Here is a 21,099-nt window from a genome sequence, read left to right on the forward strand (position 1 = left end):
TTTCAGGAAGGGATGAAAAGATAGGTCGAGGAAAGGAAATTTAACCCACATAGGGTATCTAGATTTAGAAATGCCTTCTGGGTGGAAATCTAAGTCCTATGCTTGTGCATAGAATGTTTGACCATAGATACTCCAAGATCCATATAGAAGAACTACTCAAGCATGGTTAGGGTTAGAAAAGGTGTAGGCCACATATCCTCTAGGCCTAGACCCATAAATGATTCAATTACCCATCCCTTCAGTTCCTAGTTATTGCGATCCCACGTAAAAAATTCTTGTTCTAAAGGTATGCCTCTAAGAAAGAATAAAATTATGGTTTTTTGCTTTGCTAAGAAAATATGTCATCTTAGCAAAAGGGTTGAAACTCGTTAACAAAATATGGACAAATTTAGACCAATGCATAAAGTAGGTAATCTCTCCATCTTTAGGCTCTACTAATATAAGGGTGGTGTAACCTAATCTATTCAAGATAGAAAAGCTAAACATAACTATTAGACACAAACTCTTAACAACCATACCTAAGGTGATGTGAATCCCTTAGATTTTTTACTAGGCTTATGCTTGCATTAACTATAAATTGATCTACAAGACCTTTAACAAGGAAATAAGGAACACTCTTCCATATTCAACGTAAAGATAATGTCAACGAATCAACTTAACTTTGCATATGCATTCAATAGAAAAGAACAATACTATGATTCCTGTAGGATGGTGATAAATTAGGGTTTCACCCAATGATGTAGTAAAACACCTAATTTTTTCTTAGAGACCAATTATGTATTAGAGAGAGGTGAATCTAATAGATCTAGCCTTAAATCAACAAGGATAGGACCGAGAATTCTGATTAGATTCACTAGTTAAGATTTGATTTCCTTGTAGACACCTAAAAATGTCTCATTGATCATGTACTAATTATTCCTCTAATTGATTAAATAATCTTTATTATTTAATTAAGTCAATTAAACTTATTCTTCTAAATTCTTCTAATTTCATATTTCTTCATCTTATTAATTATTCTATTTTCCTATTCTATCATCATTTAATCATTTTAATTATTTTTTAAATATTAATTAAATTTTACTATTTAATTAGTTATGGTTAATTCCCCAATTTAAATAAATTACTAATTATTCAAATTCTATCTCTAAAACATTTAATCATTCAACCCTCTTCTAAATATTAATTAAATATTTATTATTTAATTAATTGTGATTTAATCCTTTAAATTAAATAATCTTTATCATTTAATTAAATTCCATTTCTAAATAATTAAATAGTTTCTTTAAATTATTTAATTAGCTAATTAATTCTTCCAATTCCAAATCCCCAAATTCTAATTTCATTTAATTTCATATTCTTCTAATTTCTTCCAAATTCAAATTACATGTGCATGATTTCAAAAACCAAATTGAAAATCAAAGTCAAGTTCTAAATATATTCAAATGCTAAATTGAATTAATAAATTCAATTATTTGAATAATATCTCATGCAAAGATTAAATTAATAATCTAAACCAAAATACAAGCACATGCTAAATTAATTAATTCAATCAATTAATTAATTCAATCATTTATCTCTTCAACTTCTATTTCCATCTTTCAGTTAGCTTTTTCTAAATTAAGCTCTATGTGTCATCTTCTTTATTTCCACCAATCATCCTTTTTCTTCCTTTAGTTAACTCTTTCATCAATCAGTTGACTCAATTAATCTATTCAATCTATTGAGTTTCAATCCCATAATCAACAGTTCAACTATCAACTTGCATTTGAGCTCACCTGAGTTCACACCTCTTGATCAATAAGTTTCACCTTTCAATCAATCTTCTCCAATTTTCTATAAATTGAGCATCCAATCTCCATTTTCAACAGTCACGAACTTTGAATCTTTTTGTCACTTGTAGGTTACCAGCGCAATATCTAAGAGCCATCATACCACGAAGAGGAGAAGAGCAATGAAAGCAATACACAGTCACAGAATAGGGAGTTTTTATAGATTGAAATTATAATTCCTATTATTCTTGATTGTATCATTTCATTCTCTGGTTTGTTAGATTTGTTGATTAGATAGGGATCCATGATTTCCCTTGTTCTTCTAATTGATAACTTTGTTTATTTGAAGATGAGTTCTAGCATGCGTTACATTCCTATTTTTAAGTTGAATTGTGAAAATGCTGAAAACTAGGGTAAATATGTTGAAATAGAAGCATTTATGCATAAACAGTGAGCTATGGTCGCCAAACAGATCCACAAAGCTAGATCTAAGTAATATGTGAGTGTTTGGATTTGTTCCCAAAAGGTCTTCCTAAATTGTTGGGACCAGAATGCCTGTCGCTCTAGTCCTCCAAACTTTTTGTTGTCTAAAGGGGAACTTATTTGTCTCAGTGAATATTGTCAATCATAAAAATTGTAGCTCTTTATCTGTTCTTGCACATAGTAGAGAAAGGAAAATGGTTGGGAATAGGGGTTTGCCTTAGGTCAAACCTTGGTTTTGGAATTAACTATGAAATAGAAATAAAATTTAAATGAAGTGTTGCAATGGAAATTATTTCCTTTTGAGGGAAATGTTGAAAATGTCTAAAACACTAATGATAAACCTTATTATGAAGTTTTGTTTGTCTCCACGAGGAATTAGGGTTTCATGTAGTCTTCATAAAACATAGAACATAAATGTCATTTCCAATGCCTGAATCTTGAATTTACTTTTGCTCCAATGCTTGAAAGAAGATTAATTACTTTCTCGCTTGAATTTGAATGCTTGATTTCTTGAATTGATTGATCAGATGATTGTTAGGATTGAAATGAGAGGGGTAGACCTCCTTTTATACATGCTTGGTTGAAAAAAAACTTAATTTTTTTACATGAGTCGACATGAGATCAAGATTCTCACTCATTTCAAATGACTGTTAAGAGGCCCCAAAATGGGCCTTGATTGGGAGGACCAAAGTGAGGGTGCTCTAGTCCTTGAGGACTAGGACGCTAGCGCTCTGGTCTTGACTAATTAGGGAAACCAAGTCTTAGGGGAGAAAGTGTGTATGTTGAAAAAAATGAGTTTGGTGCATGGTGTGAGCAGAATTAGGGCTCTGATCAGGCCTCAAGAGATGAACACCAAGGTGAGGGCCCAAATGAGGATAAAATTGTAAGTGAGTACAATTTAGAATGCTATAATTCCCTTAGATATTTTATAATAAATTATAGTAGCTACATCATTGGATCATACAAGTGTGTAATCCATACACTACTCTTAAATTCGCAAGAAAGATATGTATTAAAATGAAATTTATTTTCCCTCTCACTATTTAGACTGGTGCTTACTCTATTAGGCAATTGATTCAAAGTTTACAAGGAGGATGAGAGCTATCTTGAAACAATTAATGGAATTGAACTTTCATATGCATACAAATAAAAAATAAAGGATATCTACAACCAAGCATTCTTCAGATGTCATGTCAAAAGAATAACAATCCACAATCAATAAGAAGAGATCATCACAAGATAAATTTCAATAATTTTTAATATTGTCATGTATTGATCTTCCCCTTGTTGGTTCCTAAATCAACAAATTACAAAACCCTAAGAATGTGCTAGGTTCTATGACCGGGCTATGCAATTGACTTGGTCAACGAACAAGAATCTTTTGAAAGAAGATATTTCTATTCTTCAGGCTCTGCTAAACCTTGACAGGTGTACCTTTTGATAAATAGGGAAGATTTGTATCTTTATACTGAAATCTTTATTTAGATCTACTTAATATGGCACATATTCTTGAAGTGAATGTTTGATACCTTATTACTCCTACTTCTAACCATTTCTTTGAAATTAAAAAAAAATTAAATCTTCAACAAAAATTATTTTTAAAGATCTAATATCAGTGTCTTCCTTCAGGGCCATAGAGTCACATACATCCAATTTCTGACCATAATTCAAGTTACTTTGCATACAAATATGTTTATATCTTATATAAATATGCACACCTATAATATTATCAGGTTCTTCTTTTTAATCTAGTCATTTTCTTCCAAATTGTTGTAATTTAATTAAATGGAATTTAATTATGTCTTAGAAAAGCCGATTAACCAAATCACACAGAGTAGGGAAAGATTCTTTGATAAATCAAAATTAGCCTTGATAATCTGAATTAAACAAATGAGAAAGAAATGAATTCGAGAAAACCATATAATATTTTATCATCTATGATCAACAAATAACTAAAAGAACAAAATTTGAATTCTTATATTATAGTTTGCCATTGTAAGAAGGTACACAATTCTCTTGCTATTGCTATTGCTTATATTTCTATCTATGTTTTATATATGTCCTATCATTCGGTCTTGGTTTCTCCCTTATATACCAAAATTGGGAGAAGCGACAAGCTTTGGATCGTTACAATGTATCCATTACTAACTAATCAACATAGTTTTAACAATAAAACTTAACTAAAGTATTAAAGAGTTTTGTCAAAGACTTAACAACATGTAATGAAATAAAACACAACATAACTTATAATCGGTGAATATAAACAAGCCTTTTGTCTTCATGTTAAAAGTGGCAACCCATGACCCTTGGGTCTGGGAAGGTTCCACTTTTAGTAAAGCATTGCTAATATCCATCGACAGTCCTTTAGTGGCACTAGTCCTCGATGGTCTTCAAATATATAGTTTCCCACTGGTACACCTTGTAATCACTTGGCCATTTGAAATGCTGGGTTGTTGGTACATTTGTAAGGTGATCTTTCCATCTTTTATCAGTCATTGCCCATACCTCTATAACAAAATTTGAATACCCAACATCCAAAGTGATAATCCTATCCAAGAACAAGTTGAAAGTTTGAATTCTTGAATCTTTTTCTTCTTTCATATGGGACACAATGCTAGAAACCATTTGGCAAAATTCACTCTTCCAATCACTAAAGTCTTTGATATGTTTGTCCCTATCCTATATGTGAGGTATGGTCCAATGTTGAAATGTATGGAAAGAGTCTATTTTGGTCCTCACCCTTTGTTATTCACCTATCATTTATTGGAGCTCTTCAGTTACTGTAGTTATTACTTTTTTAGTTCCCTTTATTTTTTGACGAGCAATCGGGTCTCTATGTGTAACCTTGCATAAAGTAATTAAAGTGTGATGGGTTGGCTTCCATCTCTTTGCTAGAGCTTCCAACTTAGGTTTTTTTCTTTGAATATCTCCATCATTTTTAATAAGGACTCATAGCCCTTATAAACATGATCTAACTTTTCAATGACAAGCTTCACCATGTGTGCTAGTACTTGTTCGAATGTGCTATACATTTGATGTGGAATTTTTTGCAAAACTTCTTCACTAGCCATCTTCAAGTCTTTAATTTCCTTTTCACATCTTTTATTTTCTTCACTCCATCATTTACTATCCTTAGTGTTGTCTATTGGTTTATGGGTAATGTATACACCTAAAAATGATATGAAGATAATTAGTTGAATTAGCAATTATTTAATTAATTCCCCTTCCTAATTTAATTGAATTCATTAGCAGTTTGATTAAATTCTCCCATTCATCTACTTATTAATAAATTTAAGGATTTATTTAATAGGTTCATTTCAATGGTCCCCTTTGATTAATTAATTTAAATTAATTCAAATTAATTAATCCTCCCCCCATTTAATTCATTTCTTCTAATCTCCCAATTAATTAAAACAAATCAATTTATGAGTTGTTGAAAGTTAATTAGCCTATTCCTATTATTTGAATTTTTAAATTCAAATTACCCACATGCCTCCTAACTTCTAACCACCTAACCTAACCATCCCTCTAACCTAACCCATTTCACCTAACCTTGGGTTTAACTAACCCTCTCCTATCTTGCACATCCTAACCTCCTTATCCTAACCTCCTATGGTGTGGATATTCTCCCCTTGAAACACATGGCACTTTGGCCACATGTCTCCTCTATTGGACACTTTCCCTCTTATGAGCAAGGCTCCTTGACACTTGTCACCATAAAGATGACAAGTGTCCCTCCCTCCAACCTCCTCTCCAATCTCCTCCAATTTCACCCTTGATATCTTCAAACTCAATCTTAACGGTTGATTCCTACCACCTCACCCCTGGCCTTGAAAATCCTATAAATATCCCCCATTTTGGAGCAGAAAGGATCCCATCTCATATCAATTTAGGCATTGCTACTATAGGCATATCCATTGTAGCACATCATTTGAGCATTGTTATTATAGACAATTGCATCTTATATCTAGTATAATTTGATCATTTTCTAGCATAATTGTTGAATCCTGTAGCTTAATCAATCTCTTTTCTAACTTAATTGCATCATCATCATAGCTTAATCATGCATATCATTAGCTTAATTAGACTCTTGGATAAATCTAGCATAATCAATCTCATCTAGCTTGCATATCATTATCATTTCAAATCCTCCATCTAGGTGTAGTCAAGTCACTAGGATCGCTTATCCAGATTTGAGATAAAATCCACACTCACATCTCTTAGGAGGCGATAGGTCACTTTGTCATGGTTTATCTTTCATTTTCTTTTAATTTGCTAACCATGCTTGTAATGATGTATTGAGTGTTTGTGCTGTGGCTGTAGGTATCCTACTTCACACACATGACAGGTAGCATGCCTATATAGAATAATGACTTTATTTTGATTGTCAGGTTGTCTTATTGTTTTGTCTTTCAACGTGGCATTTTCAATATACAACATGTTAATTTCATCATTCATTTCCACTTTATCTTTTTCAATTTCAACTATTTTTATTGCATGTGTTTTACTGCATCCCTAGTGAACATAGTAGAGTGCATGGTTAGTGTGGCCACCTCCAATGGGGAGGTATATTTCATGGTCTTCATAATTGCCATTCCCTATGTCTCTTTCACCATGTCCACTAGCTTTGGCTTATTGGTGCTTTTAAAATTTACCCATGCAACTAGTATCTCAGTTATTGGGTTACACCCCATACCACTTACCCCTACTTCAAAGTGAAATTATACTACCAACATGGGGTCCTCCTATTGCCTTACTTAATCTAATAAAAACATTTTCTTTAGTGTCATTCCTGGAACAATCAACATATTACTCTTCATAACTGTTTCTCTAGCTTCCACAGGAGTAATATGTATATCATCAAACTACATTTATTTGAAGGTTTGGACAATCACTTACTCATGCTTGGATTCATCCACACCCATGAGGTTCATCTATTTTCTTTTCTCAAAATCCTTCATCTCTATCTTCATTGAACAAACTGGGGTATTGATGAATTCACCATCTTCTAAAAACCTCATTGATATAGCTACTCTTTCATCCATAATATTTACTATATTTTCCTCTTCTTCCATTTGTGATTCATATCCATGCATTTATTCTTCATACCCCAGTGGAACCATTTGTGATTCCTTTGCTTCTTCATCCCTCCTTAAAGCCCTTATTTCAAATAATAATTGATTTTTTAGGTATCTTTGCAAATTTTAGGTATTTGATTAGTGATTCATCTCTCCTGACCTTATTTCAAATCTAATAATTCATTTTTAGGTATCCTTGTAATTTTTCCAACATATTTGATCCAATATAAAAGTCTACACATTTGGTGACATGGGGCAAGAACGTCTTGTTCTTTCTTTTGTCCATCACTTCCTTCTTAAACCATAACATTTTCCACATAATTCCAAGAAAACAAGCCTGCCTAATACAAATATGGGTAACAAATGGGGAGCTTGAGGACACCCATAGACTCTGATGATGATATACTCTCCCATATAAAACCAATCAACAAAGTTGTGTGTATTACCCTTCTCAGAATAAAGAGCAAGTGGCCTCAATACTTTCCTCAATTCCAATGATAATCTTTCAACCTGAAGATCTAGGGAACATAAAATTACAATAACAAATGAATCATGGAAAGTATTATAATTACAATCCCTGCACATTTTTTCCCATAGATAACACCATAATTGCACTAGTAGCCTATTTCCATTATCATCCACCATCCCTAGTTTTAGCCGTTGGTTAAAGGCATGTCTATTCTGATACAAAATTAAATAACACAATAGAGAAAAGGGGCAAAAGTCACAACTCTTCTTCTCTTTCCATGCCACAAGTTGATCATGAATTTTCCTTTCTATTTTAGATGCAAAGTCAAACTCAAGGTTTACTTTAGAATTTTGTATTCTCATGGCCATGTACATTAGTGACATTGGCATTTTTGCCTTGGTATCCTCTCCTAACACTTGACACAAAACAAAATATATCTTTTGGAAGTAGACAAGGAAATCCTCCACAGGAAAGGGCTCATTGCTTGAAATCACCATAATTTTGTTGTTCATGCCCCTCCTTTGGTAGTGTGGAAGATCATATTTCCTAAAGGTTTTCCTCAATCTGGTATAGTCCATATCAAACTGATCTAGGTCAACCTTAGTCAGAGCCTATTTTTTCAGCATAAAATAATCAACAATGGCCGATTTTGGGACCACTAACAAGGGGTTTCCACTAGGCATTCTAAAAGTTTTGGTTACTGGGTGATAATTATCTACTAAGACTTGAACCAATTCAACATCAATGAAGACATTTTGTACTATCAAATTTTCTATATCCAAGGTCTAGGGATTTGATATCGGGACCTTCCCTTCTTTGTTTTTATAAATATACTAGAATAGATCCCTTCCTGCTATTGGAATTGTAGCATCTCAAAAACCCTCTAGCCTATCTTTGAATACATTCTTAGCTTTGGTGTCTACTAACCTAAGTAATGTATCTAGCAATGACTTTTGTAATGGCCTTTTCACTGTTAGATGAACTAGGTTTTCTTTTAGAGCTTTCATCCCCTTTTGAACTCTCATCTTCTTTAGACCCCTCTCTCTTCTTAGGCATTTTGAATATAATAAATCTACTAAAAATTTAATAAATTTTTATGAAATATTGCAGTTCAAGGAATGACAGAATACTTGTGTTTCCACAGATGATTTTGGCATGTTTTACTTCGTTGTAGAGCCCACTCTGTATAATTCTTCAACTTGGAATGAAATTTTCAAGCAAAAATAACTATTAATAGGTGGGGTATATAGGTATTTTTAGGGAAATATTGGAAGATATGGAATTATTGACTGTCAAACAAGGTTTTCAATAAGGATATGATTCCTTTAGGGTCTATTGCTGGCTCAAACATTTGATTTGTTATCAAGGCTCTAGTGTTGACTTTTGAGAATTTTAGGCTAGAAAACACATTGAATTATGTCAATAAGGAAATTAATATGTGAATACCTTCAAATTTCGTTTGTTTGGTTTGGCTATTTATGTGGCAGTAGTGGGAAAATAATTTAGCAAAGCAAGTTTTTAGAGGTTCCAACACTTCTCATTACATCAAATTAGCAAATGTGGCAAGAGGGAACTAATAGCTAGGCTCAAAGGATATCCTAAAATGTTATAGTTTGTCATGGAAACATTCAATTATAGATAGCTCATTTCATGCATAATTATTTCTCCTATTTACAAAGCATATCCCATCCATTTCAAAACTAGACTTACATCACTTTATGCTCTATACCAAACTTAGATGAACCTACAAAACAAATAGGTTAAGGACCAACTCTTGTTACATTTTTTCCATTTATATATAAAATTACAAATTCAGTTCAACCTTAAGGCATATATAAATAAATGATTAAATAAGTTACATTAGTCTAGGTATATGTCATCATTAGCAGATAACAACAAATTGAGATATACACATGCATCACAAAATAAATATACATGGGATTGTCTGTAATGTACAATAATGCAAAAAGTAGATGTTTCCTTGTATGCACAACTCTCCAATTTCAATATTTTATAGGCCTATAATAACACAAGACACAACCTTCATGCTCAACTCAAAATTTAATTCAATCATATACATCACACCTACATAAAACCTCAAGGTAGATGAAATTTCAACTTATACAATGCATCCTCGTGACCATGTATGCCACTGACAAGTTCAAAAATAAGGTAATGTTAACTTTGTATAATATCTATGGATGAATCAATACAACTTTGTATACACATTCAATAGAAAATAACACTACCATGGTTCCCTAGGATATTGCATAATAAATGGCATTAGTTGCATCACTAGAACATAATAGTGTGTAATCCATACACTACTCCTAGACTAAAAAGAAAGAAATGTCATAAATGAAATTTGTTTTTCCTCTTACCATTTAGACTAGTTTCTACTCTATTGGATGATTGATTCAAATTTTGCAAGGAAGATGAGAAGAAGCTTGAAACCATCAATGAAATTGAACTTGCATATGGGTAAAAGTACGGATCTGTGTCACACTTGGGGCTAACTCAAGTGATCTAGCCAAAAGGGTTCCGATCGAAACGCTTTCAACCAGACCAATGTGGTAGCCATGCAGCGCTAGCATAGCAAAAGGGTTCCTGGAAGGGTTTTGGTTAGACACCCCTTACCCTATATAAGCTGCAAAATAGTCGTAACCCCTGATTTTGCAATGAGGGGCTTACTGAGAAGTAGGCGAGGAGAGCATAGGGGTAGGGATCCATCTAGAAGCATTTCAGAGGTAAGTATTAATAGTAAAATATTAATTTTTTGTTTTTTCATTAAATTTTTGTATAGTTTATTTATTTTTTTGTTGTTTAGTTTGTTAATTCTTAATAATATTTTAGCTTTAATTTTTTTTAATGTTTAATAATATATTAGTTTTGAACATTTAAATGGTTGATTTTTTAGTGGTTAATCAGTTAAATAAATTTGACATACACATACACATACACACAACACTTGAGGACAAGATTACTTAAGTACTTAAATGGTTAATTACTTAAATAAATGTGTCATACACATACATACATACACCTTAGGACACCTAAACACATACTAGAACAACTGAAGACACTATTAAATCATGCATGATCCTTTAATACATCTAAAACATATTTTGACCCAGTTTAGTATCCTCACATGTATAACATATAAGACCCCATATGACATATTAAGACCCCTTAAGATCTAAAATGAATGTAATGACCTCTTATGATTGCAATGAATCATAATAATACCTTATAACTCATAATGACCCCTTAAGACCCAATTTGACCCCATAGGACCCAATAGTATCCTAAGGGGTCATGTGTGGTCCTAAGGTGTCACACATGTGTTCTAACACATGTGTGACCCCTTAGGAGCACATACCACCCCTTGTAACATCCTAGTTTATATAACATACCCCTTATGACCCAATTGCATGCACAACGTACACACTAGGATGCTATAAGGGGTCATATGTGGTCGTAAGTAGTCACACATGTGATCTAACACATGCATGATCCCTTAGTACTCCAATAGTGTCCTAAGGGGTCATATGTGGTCCTAAGGGGCCACACATGTTTTCTAACACATGCGTGACCCCTTAGGACCACATATTATCCCTTGTAACATCCTAGTTTATATAACATACCCCTTATGACCTAATAGAATGCACAATGTACACACCCTTATAACACTATCTGGTCCTATGGGATCAAATTGGGTCTTAAGGGTTACATTATACACACTAGGATGCTATAAGGGGTCATGTGTGGTCCTAAGGGGTCACACATGTGTTAGAACACATGTGTGACCCCTTAGGACCACACATGACCCGTTATAGCATCCTAGTGTGTATGTTGTTCATGCTATTGGGTCATAAGGGGTATGTTATATAAACTAGGATGTTATTGGGTCCTAAGGGATACATTATACACACTAGGATTCTATAAGGGGCCGTATGTGGTCTTAAGGAGTCACACATGTGACCCCTTAGGACCACATACAACCCCTTATAGCATCCTAGTGTATATAATATATAAAATAGGATGTTATTGGGTCCTAAGGGATACATTATACACACTAGGATTCTATAAGGGGTCGTATGTGGTCTTAAGGAGTCACACATGTGACCCCTTAGGACCACATACAACCCCTTATAGCATCCTAGTGTATATAATGTATCCCTTAGGACACAATAACATCCTAGTTTATATAACATACAACTTGATAAGTAGTAACACTCTTATAACACTATTTGGTCCTATGGGATCAAATTGGGTCTTAAGGGTTACATTATACACACTAGGATGCTATAATGGGCCATATGTGGTCCTAAGGGGTCACGCATGTGTTAGAACACATGTGTGACCCCTTAGGACCACATATGACCCATTATAGCATCCTAGTGTGTATGTTGTTCATGCTATTGGGTCATAAGGGGTATGTTATATAAACTAGGATGTTATTGGGTCCTAAGGGATACATTATACACACTAGGATGCTATAAGGGGTTGTATGTGGTCCTAAGGGGTCACACACATGTGACCCCTTAGGACCACATACAACCCCTTATAGCATCCTAGTGTGTATAATGTATCCCTTAGGACCCAATAACATCCTAGTTTATATAACATACCCCTTATGACCCAATAGCATGAACAACATACACACTAGGATGCTATAATGGGTCATATGTGGTCCTAAGGGGTCACACATGTGTTCTAACACATGCGTGACCCCTTAGGACCACATATGACCCCTTATAGCATCCTAGTGTGTATAATGTAACCCTTAAGACCCAATTTGATCCCATAGGACAAAATAGTGTTATAAGGGTGTTACTACTTATCAAGTTGCCATTAGTTTTATGTCAAAGTTATTCTATATACTCTAGTCGGTTACTACTACCGAAATATTCAGTTGGTATGAACGGTCTAGTTGGTTATTGAAGAAAGTAGTCTCAGAACGTAGTATACACCGAGCTGTCTACCGAGTATCATTCCATGTCTACCGAGCAGCAAAGATGACACACCGAGTTGATATACACCGAGTGAAACGTGTTACCAGATTCATTGAACCTGGACATACATATGAAAATGTGTTACAAGATCGAGGAACATCTAACTGTTATCACATTGGAAATTGCACTTAAAGATTGTATATGATTTTGAGGTCATCTAACCAATGAAATATTTTGCATGGTTATTCATTCGATAAAACATGTTTGTAAGATTGAAGCAATGAAAGGATCACCATCATAAGAGATCTATTTATACAACATGGATTAAGATCAGAAATACACATGTAGCATGATAGAAAGGAAGATATAGAGATATATGAAGTAAGACATGTGAAAGAACTAAGTGTTATGACTGTTACAGAGACACAAAGGTCACCGAGAAGGATTTCAGAGGACAGTCAAAGAACAGAGTAAACAGAAGGGTTTACCGAGTTACTATATGGGTTACCGAGGTATGCTATAAGCAAGGTAATCTTATTTTGAGCACATAGAATCTGTTATAACATTCCAGATGTAAAGTTGCAGATATTTGTAAGGATTTATTGTAATATTTTTAAGTTGTAAGAGAAACCTTTGACAGGGTAAAAGACTCTAATCAAGTCTATAAATTGTAAAGCCTCTAACCAGGTGCAACATTTAGTTTAAGTGTTGTAAAATCCTTTAGTAAGGTAGATCTAACAGATCTTGTTACTCCTAACAGGGTAAGCTATTAGAAATAGCTAAACATGTAGCTCTAATAGAGCAACCTTTATTATTGTAGTAGTGAAGTTGTGGGTGCCATCCCCACCGTAGTTTTTCTCTCTAACCAAGAGTTTCTGCGTAACCAAAATATATGTGTTATGGAGTGAATCATGTATGATTGTTATCTATTTGTTTTAACTTTATATTATGTTACTGCACTATTCGGTTTATGCATAATAGTAAATTTATTGTTGAAGAAAAGTTTTGAAGTACTGATTCACTCCTCCCCTCTCAGTACATTAGCTTTCCATATTGGGCCTAACAATTGGTATCAGAGCTTCAATCTTGGAAAAGGGTTTAACTGCCTAAAGAGAAACATCTTATCAATGGAAGGCTATAAACAATCTTAGAGGATTGTGTATCTGCAAGAAGAGCTGGATCATGCTAATCAAGTGATTGCAGACATGCAAAGGTAAATGCAAAAATCTCTGAAAGTGAGAAGAAGATTATCTGATGATTTGCAGGACTCTCAAGAGTTAGTGGAACAAATTGAGACATCATCTGAGAACAGTATATTTGAAGAAACTAAAGAAATAATTGGAGTATTAAGAGAAAAGAACAAAGCACTGGTTGATCAACTAAAAGCAATGAAAAGAGAACATGAACATTTCAGCAAACAGATGACTGAAAATCTTGATGCATTAAAGACAACCGAGGATAAAGTAAGAGATCTATAAAGAGAGAAACAACAACTTGAAGTCTTAGTATCTGATAAGAATGATGAAATCACAAGGTTGACTGGAATTCAATAAAATCTGTCAGATCAACTAGGTTATGTGTAATGCCCCGCCAGGAAACCCCGAAGGGATAAGCCAAAATTACAAGAATAGAGTGCAAATTTTTTTTTTTTTTTTAAATTACAACACATAAGATGCAACACGATACCAAAGATTCAGATTGCATAGCGGAAGACTTCAACTAACACCTAAAGAGTTTCCCAACGAGATTACTTAAATTTCACAATTCATTTAACTCACACAATTAATCCATTAAGCTGAATATCTTAATAACGAGATAATTCACAATCAGGATAATTTCTTCCAAAGGATGGAAACATAAATCACAAGCAAAGATGCATCATTAAGTTCCATTCATAATCTTCATTCAAGCTTTTCATTTAAAATTACAAACCATACATCTAACATTCTAATTCACTAGGATTTCATCATAACATAAGAGATCTTTCCAAGCATATTTAAATTCCTTAACAACACTGAGTATAATTCATTACTCTAAGATACATTATTCTATATTCCAACTTGATGCATTTAAAGGACGATTACACACACACATTTACGATAAATCGCATCTCAACCAATTATGCATTCGATCCACATGGCATTCAAGATAGAATTGAATATAAGCATTTAAAGTTAATTCCAATTATCCACTTAACCATTCAACATAAATTAATCATACATGAAAAAGCTGAATAAAGAGACATAAGAGAATGCATCACATAACACCATAATGATCTCGGAGTTCACCCCTAAAGGGCTACATCTCCGGGTCTGCTCAACTGCAAGACCCCTCTGATAATTAATAAGGTTAAGAATACAAGAGGTTACACCAAGTACTATCCAGCCGTCAAGGCGATACATAAGCAGTATACAAACGACCACATCGGTCACTAATACATAAACGATCCTTAAAAAGAACAGGGTCAAGCCGACCATAATCCAAGCTAATACAAGAGGTCCAACAGAGCATCCATAAAACTGACCCATCACTACCCCAGGGGCTAACATGAAAATGACACTCACAAGGGCAGCGACAAAGGATGACTCACAAAGGTACCCAAAATAGGACAAAACGATAACACACTAGCGAACGTAGGGACAAGTGTCATCACACAACCTGGTATGGATACCATGGCAAGTCTTCATAGGTCCCGGCCCATACACTGGTAACCCTGGCAACCTAATCCGAACTTCCGGCCCATCCAAGCCTCATGTGGACCCACACATCCTCTCGTGAAGACAAGGAAGGTGGTTTGCCATTTCAGGCCTTCTCACAGCATGTCGAGTCTATGCTAGCACTCGTCCCATGTGTGAGGCACATTATCTTATTTATAAATTATTTTCTAATCTACTTAGGTTATCACTTATTAGACTCACTTTCGACGGGTTACCCAGCAACCACTTTGGGCGCGGCCCCCAATCGAAAGCCACTTTCCCATACGACACTAGACTATACTCAACGAACTCAAACCAAGGAATACACATGGTCAGACGAACGGAGTTCAGGAAGAGAGAAACAATCATCTGGTCAAACATGACTCAAAGATGAACACTTACTGATGGTACTCTAACTAGAGACTTGACAAATAAAGTTATCCACGAATCATCATTCGACTCACACGCAAGGAAGATATGACCAACTTATGATGCCATCACAACACAATCGTCAACTCGGAATCGAGGACTGAAACAGGAACACCAAAGTCATCCATACGACAGGGTCCTTTTAAACAAAGCAAAACATGCCATTTCATAATTAAGGCGAATACAGTAATTAAACTCGTAAGACAATAATCAGAAAAGACTATATTCCTCAATTTGACTTAAACATTACAAGGCGATCAAGTTTTCTACAAGATCCAAATCAGATTACAGTTATCTATCTCAACTGGGGATAAGTTGTTCTTGGTTTTCTAACTCCTAAGGTTCAAGCATTGAACAGGCAATTTAAGCCATAATGAGTTTTAAACCAATTTATATTAATAAAATTCAGACAACCTATTAAACAATTAAAATAAGATATTTAATCTCCATTCCAAAACATCATTAACATACTGGTCTACAATCAATCTCTACAGATTCATGATTTCAATTCCAGTTACATAATACGGATTACGGAATATACAAATATAGAAAGAGAATCTAAATGGAGATAATCATTTCCAAGCATATCGTTTCAATTTCTAACGATAACTATTTCGCTTACTTTTCAATTGCAAAACTTCACAGTTGTAGAACTTAATTAGAAAGGGTATCAAGTCGTGAAATGAAATTGGTTAATGATTAACCTATAACCCCATTATAAATTTAGTCAATACCAATTTAGCATTCAGCATGATATTCCACCTTTAATCCTAATTAAGAATGAATTAACACTAACATTAAAATAGTATTCAACATATTATAAACCCCTTTTTTTTTGAATGGGAAAAAGATACATAAAACGAAAAAAACCCATTTATAACTACGATTTACCACAAAGGAAAACGCGTTTAAAAATGCACAAGAAAACGCATTATACAAACTATGAAAACGCATAATTGGTTGAGATGCGATTTATCGTAAATGCGTGTGTGTAATCGTCCTTTAAATGCATCAAGTTGGAATATAGAATAATGTATCTTAGAGCAATGAATTATACTCAGTGTTGTTAAGGAATTTAAATATGCTTGGAAAGATCTCTTATGTTATGATGAAATCCTAGTGAATTAGAATGTTAGATGTATGGTTTGTAATTTTAAATGAAAAGCTTGAATGAAGATTATGAATGGAACTTAATGATGCGAATACAGTAATTAAACTCGTAAGACAATAATCAGAAAAGACTATATTCCTCAATTTGACTTAAACATTACAAGGCGATCAAGTTTTCTACAAGATCCAAATCAGATTACAGTTATCTATCTCAACTGGGGATAAGTTGTTCTTGGTTTTCTAACTCCTAAGGTTCAAGCATTGAACAGGCAATTTAAGCCATAATGAGTTTTAAACCAATTTATATTAATAAAATTCAGACAACCAATTAAACAATTAAAATAAGATATTTAATCTCCATTCCAAAACATCATTACCATACTGGTCTACAATCAATCTCTACAGATTCATGATTTCAATTCCAGTTACATAATACGGATTACGGAATATACAAATATAGAAAGAGAATCTAAATGGAGATAATCATTTCCAAGCATATCGTTTCAATTTCTAACGATAATTATTTCGCTTACTTTTCAATTGCAAAACTTCACAGTTGTAGAACTTAATTAGAAAGGGTATCAAGTCGTGAAATGAAATTGGTTAATGATTAACCTATAACCCCATTATAAATTTAGTCAATACCAATTTAGCATTTAGCATGATATTCCACCTTTAATCCTAATTAAGAATGAATTAACACTAACATTAAAATAGTATTCAACATATTATAAACCCCTTTTTTTTTGAATGGGAAAAAGATACATAAAACGAAAAAAACCCATTTATAACTACGATTTACCACAAAGGAAAACGCGTTTAAAAACGCATAAGAAAACGCATTATACAAACTATGATCCCTATTTTTTTTTTTTAAACAACAAAATGAATGCACCAAAGTGCGGGCTAGGGTTAGGGCTTCCCGCAGGGGAGCCCGTGGGCGGCGCCACTGCGGTGCCCGCAGGCCCGCGGCGCCCTGCGGCCACCGCAGTGTGCCACGGCTGCGAGCGCAGAAGGGAACGCGGCGGTGGAAGGGGGTGGGGTGCGAGCGGGGGAAGGGGAGGGGAGCGGGTGGAGCTCCGCTCCCCGCTCTCCCAAGCCCCGACCCACCGTTAAAACAAATAAAACGCACGGTTAAAACAATAAACAAAAATACGCCCAGTTGGTAACAATGCGATAGAAATTTTCTTCGAACACACAGTTCGGAAATAAACACAAACGCCCGGCTCGTTTTCATAATGAAAGAAACAACGCACAGGGGCAAAACAAATACATATTCTTTAATTTTTTTGAAACACAGCCCGAAGATAAAAACAACCCCCAGCTCGTTATCAAATAAACATATTTTTTTTTTCAAAAATACAGTTCAAAAACCCCAAAACGCCACACCCACTGAGATTTCCAGAATTTCAATATACAGAATGAACAAATTCAACAAGAACGTGTTTGGGTATCTTATATTTTTTTTTAAAAACCCAAATGGAAAAACGATTCCTACCTGATCTTGCATTCCTGGCAAGATCTGACGAGGAATCCCAATCTCCAGCTCCCAAATCCTCCTTCTCCATCCAAAAATTTCCAAAATCATCTCCAAAATCTTTTCAACCAAAATCTCCTCCAAAATATCCATCCCCTCCAAATTTCCCAAATTGGGTTATATGGAAGAGTTGACCCAAAAATTTTCTATTTTTGGAATTAAAAATTTTATTTACAAATAATTCACAAAATTAATCCTTTCTCACAAACACAACAAATTAACTTGCCTTTTGAATTCAAAATTCAATTTCTTCAATCAATTAAATTTAACCTTTCAAATTTCAGAATCCAACAGAATGCAATTACGTCTATTGCGATTAAATACCAAACTTTCTTTTTCAACAGCATAAATATAATGCATTTAATAATCCAAATCAATCATTCAATCGAATTTACTCCCAATTTAAAACAGGCAATTCATTAACCACGAAAATCACATAACGGATACCAGATTAATTTAATCCATTAATCCTCAATGCACAAACGCATATAATTAATAAAGAAAATTACTAAGGACTAATTCATCAATTAACCAAACACACCAGGCATGCAAACCGAGAAGGTCAACCAGACAAACGACTCGCAAACCCAAACAAGAAGGGATTACCTATGACGACTGACGATGCTCACTTGAGCACGACTAAGGTCGACTAGGGTCTTACGACCACCTAATCTGGCTCTAGGGATTGAAAAGGTATGCTCAAACCTTCAAAATCAGGTGACGACGAACCTCGCACTCATGCGACTTCGTACCTGAAATCTCCTGCAACCAAAGATAATACATGCATACATATATAAAATTTAATGAGGGCGTTAGCTCGATGTTAATACCACGAAATAAGAACACTAAACAACTAGCATAAAACTAGTGTGAGAACCACATCAATAGCTATGCGTAAAATCAACATCTGACTATAACATAATATTACGATTAACTAATCAAGATTAAACCAAGGTTAGAGATCAATTACGGTAGGGGTACTACATTCTCCCCCCCTAGGTTCTGACTTACTCCTGGAAGTCGTAAGGCTAGATGAAGAACATGTCGTACGCATCAGCCCTGAAACTCATTCAACAAAGGTCAAATTGCACATAGAAAACTTTCCATAATTAAATGAAATGTTATTGCAAAATCCTTTACAAACGCCATTATCCATTGGCCAGATACATCTAAAACCATACATTCCTTACAATATTCTAGGAATTATCCACAATCATAGCAAAGAAACAAGAATTTTCTTCCTTTCGTAACATCAAATTAAAGCATTTTAAAGAGGTAAACCACAATTACCATAATCATCGATCAAGAATGACAAGAAAACATGCCATAATGATCAATTTCCTTTACCAATCCATCTTTATCATAAAATTTAATAACATAGAACTAGCTCAAAACATTGATTTCTACAACCAAATTATCTTCCATAAAATAAGAGCAACATAAATAACTCAATGGTTACACTTGCTAGGCATAAGAAAACCTTTCCAAAGACTATGTCCCATAACATAGTGACAAGTTAACACAATTTACTCCATGATACAAATAATAACCATCCACATAACTGGAATGCATAACAGAAAAGGCCACATGTGAGCATGTCTAATGCTCGGTCAAAGATAACATGCACGATCAGCATCTCTATGCCTGATCTCAGAACTACAATAAGATCATAAGAATCCAATATCTCACTCAAAGGCTTGATGGTGCTAGGCACACCATAGCGGTGCTACCTTCCATACAAGACCTTTGTGAATATCCCTTGTTGTGCAAGGTGGTTAGCCTCCAAGAGATAGTCACCACACATAGGTAGGTAGTGGATACTAGCTGCATTACAGCCTCACATACCTCCATCCTCAAGGTTCCTTGCATCTACTTCCTCGTATACACTCATCCAAGCCCATCTCCTACGTTCTTGGAGAGGAATTCACATTGCAGTTACACAAGACCAGCATCCGAAAACAATAATGATAAACCAGTTTAGCCACCAAAGTACAGAAGAATAAAGATAATAAATCATCAATTCCAACAATAAGGCAAGAAAATAATCCGGAATCTCAACACCAAATCAAAAGTGCAAAAGATCACAAGATCGTGGCTAAACCTTCACAATCAAAGTAAAATAAACTGCTGATCCCCAAAGAAATATAAAGAATAGCACAATTGCACATTACATCACTACGTGACTAGTAGCTAGCCACCAACGAGGAAGGAAGGAACAATCGTCTAGCTATCCTAGTAGCTCATCATGTGGTGTGGCCAAGTCACACATCCACATGGCATGGCAGTGTGCACCTCGACATCACCCCGCATCACGTCGTCACGTGGCATGGCTCTACCCAATACCTAGCGGTAGGCCGCATGGAAATGTCTACTACATCCCGCATCGTGTCTCAGCACGGCATGGCAATACTCCAAGCGGACAAGGCACACAATGGACGTATCCCGCATGGCAATGTACCCCACGGATAAGGCACGCGCTGGTCACACTCCGCATAGCGATGTTCCTAGAAGGATACTCGCCGTAAGTCAGAGGTATACATGACTATGGTCCATCCACATGCCCACCAACACAT

This window comes from Cryptomeria japonica, chromosome 6 (genome assembly GCF_030272615.1).
Source record: "Cryptomeria japonica chromosome 6, Sugi_1.0, whole genome shotgun sequence".
NCBI classification, from domain to species: domain Eukaryota; kingdom Viridiplantae; phylum Streptophyta; class Pinopsida; order Cupressales; family Cupressaceae; genus Cryptomeria; species Cryptomeria japonica.